The sequence below is a fragment of the Nycticebus coucang genome, chromosome 10 (genome assembly GCF_027406575.1).
Source record: "Nycticebus coucang isolate mNycCou1 chromosome 10, mNycCou1.pri, whole genome shotgun sequence".
Taxonomy (NCBI): domain Eukaryota; kingdom Metazoa; phylum Chordata; class Mammalia; order Primates; family Lorisidae; genus Nycticebus; species Nycticebus coucang.
The window spans coordinates 52,429,408-52,435,308 of NC_069789.1; the positions used below are offsets into that span (position 1 = coordinate 52,429,408).

A 5,901-nucleotide genomic window follows, 5' to 3' on the forward strand; every position below is an offset into this window, starting at 1 on the left:
CTTAGAAAATTCCCTTCATAGCCAGCAATGCTGGAAAGGGTGATGGATTCTTTTGTAGTACAGCACCCTAAGAGGGGTAGCCAAGGGAAGGTTTGTCTCATTACTCAGGTCCCAAAGGACTGGTTAGAAACATAACATATGCTGATATCTTTCTCTAATGCAAACTTAGAGCCTTGGTCTCCAAAGGGAACATGTAGGAGGAATTACTAGAATATGGAAAGAACATACTGGAATTTCTATTTATTTTATTTTTTAGAAAGTTTTGGTTTTTATTTCTATTAATACACATACATAGTTATATGATTTTTTTTTTTTTTTTGAGACAGTGTCATTCTGTTGTCCTGGGTAGAATGCTGTGGTGTCATAGTTCACAGCAACCTCAAACTTTTGGGCTCACGTGATCCTCTTGCTTCAGTTTTTCCATATTTTTAGTAGAGATGGGGTCTCACTGTTGCTCAGGTTGGTTTCTAACCCTTGAACTCAAGCAATCCACCCACTTGGGCCTCTCTCCCAGAGTGCTAGGATTACAGGTGTGAGCCCTTATGCCCAACTCTAGTTATGTAATTTTACTTAGTAAACTTTTCACATTTTAGGTCCCAAGAACTTGGGCAAATTTGATCTTAAGAGAGAACCAAAATTCTTTACCTATCTCTAGAAAGAGTAATCTGATAGAGAAGGGATACCATTTCTCTATTTTTTACTCCAATGGTATTCTTCCGTGTATAGAAAACAGTGGCGCTTAAAATTTTTGTGTGATGATAATTTTACTTACAAATTTAGAAGAATATCATTTCCCTACATCAATGTGGCAATTCTTTGATTGAAGAATTATACTTTTAATTTTCCTGGCTGCTTTCCTTCTTCCTAGTATACATGTTTAGTGCAGTCAACTTTTATTTTTTCCTTTGTGTCTCAGTTTAAAAATATTTGCATTAAAATAGTTCTCAGAGTTTCATAGTAAAACAGTTGCAGTCATTTTCTACTGTAAATGAGTCTCTAAAACAAAACCATCTTTTAGAATTTATTCAAGCCATCAGCACCAGCCATTATTTGTGATGGTTAGTAACAGCAGCTGAATAGAACCATAAATATTATTTGTCAACCCTTGGACCCTACTAATAGCATGTATATATTAGTATTATCTAGATATGTGGTAAGTCCAAGGAAGTGCTCAAAAGAGGCAACTGTCCTTCACCATGAGAATCAGCCACTTATTGCGAATTTGTTGCCATCTTCGGAAAGAGGCAGAGCCTCAGTCATAGGCCCACATCAGGAGCAGGCTTTGTTCCAACCTGCCCATTCCCACTCTTCACATTATGGCAGAGAGCATACCTGTAGATGATTTTGTGACAAGTATAGCAGAAGTCTCAGTTCCAGGAGGCAGAAACAGTGGGATGGATAACTGAATTGGCACGTGATAGGAGAATGGCCATGTTCACTGCCCACTTGGGCTTATCTTTAGCCCAAGCTGTCTGGCTGAAAAAGAGTGACACAGTTAATGGCATGTAGGTAGCACAAAGCAGACGTCACCATGAACATGGCCAATGAACTGGCTGAGTGGATCTCTCACTGGAGAATGGTCCTTGATCAGCACATCCGTGAGCTGAAACTGCCTGCAGCCACCGTGAAGATCCCGGCGGAGATCACCAGCCTGATGAGCAGTGGGGTCAAGACACACCCAGAGAAATTGAAATATACCATGTAGCTCACAGGGACCACATTCTCAAAGAGACACTTCATCAGGCAGCAGCTTTCATTTGTGGTTCCATCCCAGGGCTCCGTACGATTACTGGTGTCACCGTCTTTCCTGTTTGACCCCAAGAATGGAGTCCATTTGATGCCAAAAGCAAGGACCTAGAAAATGGAAATGACTCTTCTTGCTTGGGTCCCAGTGACCAAACTTTTATACCTGAGTGGGACATGGATGGCCAGATAGCTGTTGACAGCCATGGCCAGGAGGCTGGAGAGGGAGCTGTGTGTGAGCACAAGCACCAAGCAGGCCAGAGCGAGGCGGTGGTGGAAGTCAGGTAGAAGCCCAGGCTGATGGAGATGGCAAAGGGAAAGGCAGCAGCTCTGTGGCCACACTGGCCACTGTCAGCGACGCTGGGAAGTAGTTGGGCATCTGCAGTGCACACAGCATGCCACTGGGGCACAGGAGCGTGCCACAGGTCCAGTGCCACATGGAGAGTTCCCTGTGCATCCAGCAGTATGGCTGGGCTGCTGGGCCCTGTACATCACCTGCTGGAGTCATGCCAGGGACTGGGCAGCTGGTGGGCCCCACCAGGCATGGCAAGAGTGCTGGGTCTGAGCCTCTGTCAGCTGTGTCTATTTATTTTTAGCTTGTCCTTTTAAGATCTCTATTTCTGCAGATGTTTTATGATACCAACTATATGCATATGTTGTACAAGTAGTTAACTATGTATTTTTTAGAAGTTATATATATGTATATGTATATATATAATTTTTATTTATTTATTTATTTATTTATTTATTTATTTATTATTTAGAGACAGAATCACAGCTCACAGCAACCTCCAGCTGTTGGGCTTAGGTGATTCTCTCACCTCAGCCTCCCAACTAGCTGAGACTACAGGTGCCTGCCACAATGCCTGGCTATTTTTTGTTGCAGTTTGTCTAGGGCTGGGTTCGAACCCGCCACCCTAGGTATTTAGGGTTGGTGCCCTACTCACTGAGCCACAGGTGCCGCCTTATAATTTCTTTTAATAGTGAAATCTCTGATCAAAAGTTTTGGAGACCACTGTTCTGGAGAATCTTTGATCTAGTTCTTTGAAGTTTGCCATGGACTGTGCTCTGGGGTGGGTCTGCCGTACTGACCCAGAGCAGCCCAGTCCAGGAGAAAGGTCCAGTCTGTGTGGAGAACAGTAGTGCAGAAGCTCTGGGGAGAGACTTCAGTTGTGGGGGAAGGGGGGACTCACCTGTCCTTAAGAAGGAGTTCTCTTCTAACAGCAGCTGTGACGTCTGTCCCTTGTGCCTCAGAGTTCCTTCCTACTGATATCCAGGCCCTTTCATCACATTCTTTACTGAAAAGAGGAAATAACAATTTCTTAAGGGGAAACCTGATGATGGAGGAGGCCTGTAATATTCCCCAGCATGGGTAGCGCCGTGACCCATTAGGGCCTTGTGTTGGTCGGGGGAGTGGATGCGGTCAGCATGGCGAGGACCCTGACATCTTAGGGATTGCATCCTTCTGCTCAGACCCGCCTCTCTGCTTCTGCGGTGATTCACACTTGTGACAAACACTACTGGTTGCCTAACAGAACCCTCATTTTTCAGCAATGTGCCCAGCTGAAACTCCACTTTTCAACCTCTCCTGAAGGCAAGAGGGGAGTCCCACGACGCAGCTCTGGACCATGACATGTTAGCTGATGTCTCCAGATGGGCTCCTGGTATACTCTTTTTCAGGGTCAGATTCGACCAGTGCTCATCTGTTGTCTTTCCCCTTCCTCTTTCTCTTGCCTGTAAGTCCGGGAGATGCTGAGAGTAGAGCAGCTGTGTTGTGACCACACAGCAACCAGGAGGATGGATAGCTGCGTGAAAAGACAGAGGGAGCCCGGGTCTGCCCCACCCAGACTTCTGCTATGAGAGGAACATGAATCTCTGCTTGATCTGGTCACTGCCAGACAGTTGGACTTTATGTCACTCCCGGGGTGACACTGCTAACAAACATACACGTTGTCACTGCGGGGCTCTCTGACACTTTGGTCTAGGCTGTGGACTTCATACAAGATTCTGACGCCCTTAGAAGGGCAGGGTGTGGGTATCCCGTGCCGTTAGCAGGCTTTATGACCTCTCTTTCGCTGGCGGTGGCAGAAAGAAGATGCTAGTCACTCTGCTAGTCAGCTTGGCTGTGCTTCTGTGTTTTGGTGTCAGAAAAACAAAATGCCAATTTAACTCATGTTACCAGAGTTTGACTTCAAGTCCTGGAGGAAAGAGGTAGTGAACTGTCCCCTTAAGAATAATTAATTCTGCTAAGAATGTGGAAAGTGGAAGTTATAATGTCATACTGGAGCCGGTTCAGAGGCTTGAGACAGCTGAAGGTGCCCATCTGTTCCAGTTCACGTGCGGCGATATGATTTTGGTGGCTGGAAACTGGCCGTGGTGAGAGTATGTACATTAGGGCATCGGCAAACGCCGCAGACCAGCACCTCCAGCTCCCCTAACCCCCAATTCCTTTTTCTGGAGAGCCAGCTTTTAAACACCAGATCTAGAAAAAAAACAAAGGCTTAGTTGAATATTAATTTAGAAATACTGGCTCACAGTTTCATAGTTTTTATATCTTTTCTTGTTCCCCCAGGCTGTCAAATAAGCCATAAGTGAGCAGAATCAGGCAAAGGCCACTTTATATTGAACACAGGCTGAAATTGGATCATGTCTTTGGGCCTTAGGAAACTCTTAAATGTTCAGACTGAAGGCAAAACTAATTTTAACTTGATGCTGGCTAGGCGTTTGTCACCTGATCATGCTCCTATCTGAGCACTCATCTCTTCTCCTCATCAGCCCTCCTGGCCCTGTCCTGTTGGCAGTTGTAGGGCCTTGGCTCTTGCAAACCCAGATCCAGGCTCTCTGTGTGTTACCCTTAGAAGCCCCGACTCTGAGTCTGGCATAATAGTTTGTAACTTGCATCGACACCTCATAATCTTCTTGAATCAGTATCTGTGGGCCACTCCTGGGTGCCAGATGTACAGTGAGATAAACAGACAAAATCCCTCATGAAGCCGACATTCTAGCAGGAGGCCTATGGTAGGCACTATTGTGACCTTCCTGACGCTGCCCTATCAAGAGGTGGGGTCCGGGCCGTGTCTTGTCATGACAGTGGGGCTTACTCATCGTCTGTGGCAAGTGTATTGCACTTTGTACACCTATATCTTGCTCTTGCACTGCAAACCTACCTTTCCCTTCCTCAATAAACTTTGTCTCATGCTTAAAAAAAAAAAAAAAAGTGGGGTCTGTATTCCCTTCCTTTGAAATGGGATGAACTAAATAGGGTCAGTCCTAAAAGGCAATTTAGCTTCTGCCTGGCTCTTTTTCTTGGGATATTTTATGTTGGATCCTTGAGGCCCTCGAAGGAGTCTGACAACCCTAAAACCGCCATTCTAAGAGAACATGTGGGGAGACCGTGCACCGATAGAGACAGATGCCCATGGTGCTCTACCTGTTCCAGGTGCCCTAATTGCTCCAAGTGCTCAAGGTGCCATACCTGTTTCTGGTGCCCAGAGTGCTTTATGTGTTCCAGGTGCCAAGGTGTCCTGCCCATTCCAGGCACCCGAGGTGCCCTCCCTGTTCTGGGCCCCAGCTGTACAGGTCTTTCTAGCGTGGGCACAAGACATGTGCACAATAGAGCTTGCTGGTAATTTCCGGCTCCTAACTTCTGAGCCGTTCTAGCCTTGCTGAGTGGAACAGAAATTAAGTATCTCTGCTGAGCCCCGCTCAGACTACAGATTTATGAGTGAAGCAAATGCTGTTTTATGTTTTAAGCCACTAAGTTTTGGGATGGTTTGTTATGTAGCTGTAGTAACTGGAACAGGGACAGACAACAAACAAGATAAATGAGCAACAACGTGGATAATGTTAAATGCTAATGAGGAAAAAACCAAGGCAGGGAAGGGAGCTATAACGTTTGGGGTTGGGCCTGAAATTTCATTTAGGGTGGCAAAGGAAGGCTTCATTGAGGAGGCAACTTTTGAGAAAAGATCTCGGGGAAGTAAGCCAGCTGGCCATGTGAGCTGTTCCAGGCACAGAGAATGGAAGTGTGCTCAGCTTGCTCCAGAAATAGGTAGGAGATTGGTGTAGCTGGGGAGAGGCAGGGAGAAGAGGAGAGATGAGGTTTGAGAGCTAATGATCCAGATCATGTAGAATATGTAGGTCTCTATAAGGACTTTA

The 5,901-nt window shown here is 45.8% G+C and overlaps 1 pseudogene; it reads right to left on the reverse strand.

Moving 5' to 3' along the window:
• Positions 1-311: 311 nt before the first annotated feature.
• On the reverse strand, positions 312-2,420 carry LOC128597478 (adenosine receptor A2b-like; annotated as a pseudogene).
• Between the last annotated feature and the right edge of the window lie 3,481 nt (positions 2,421-5,901).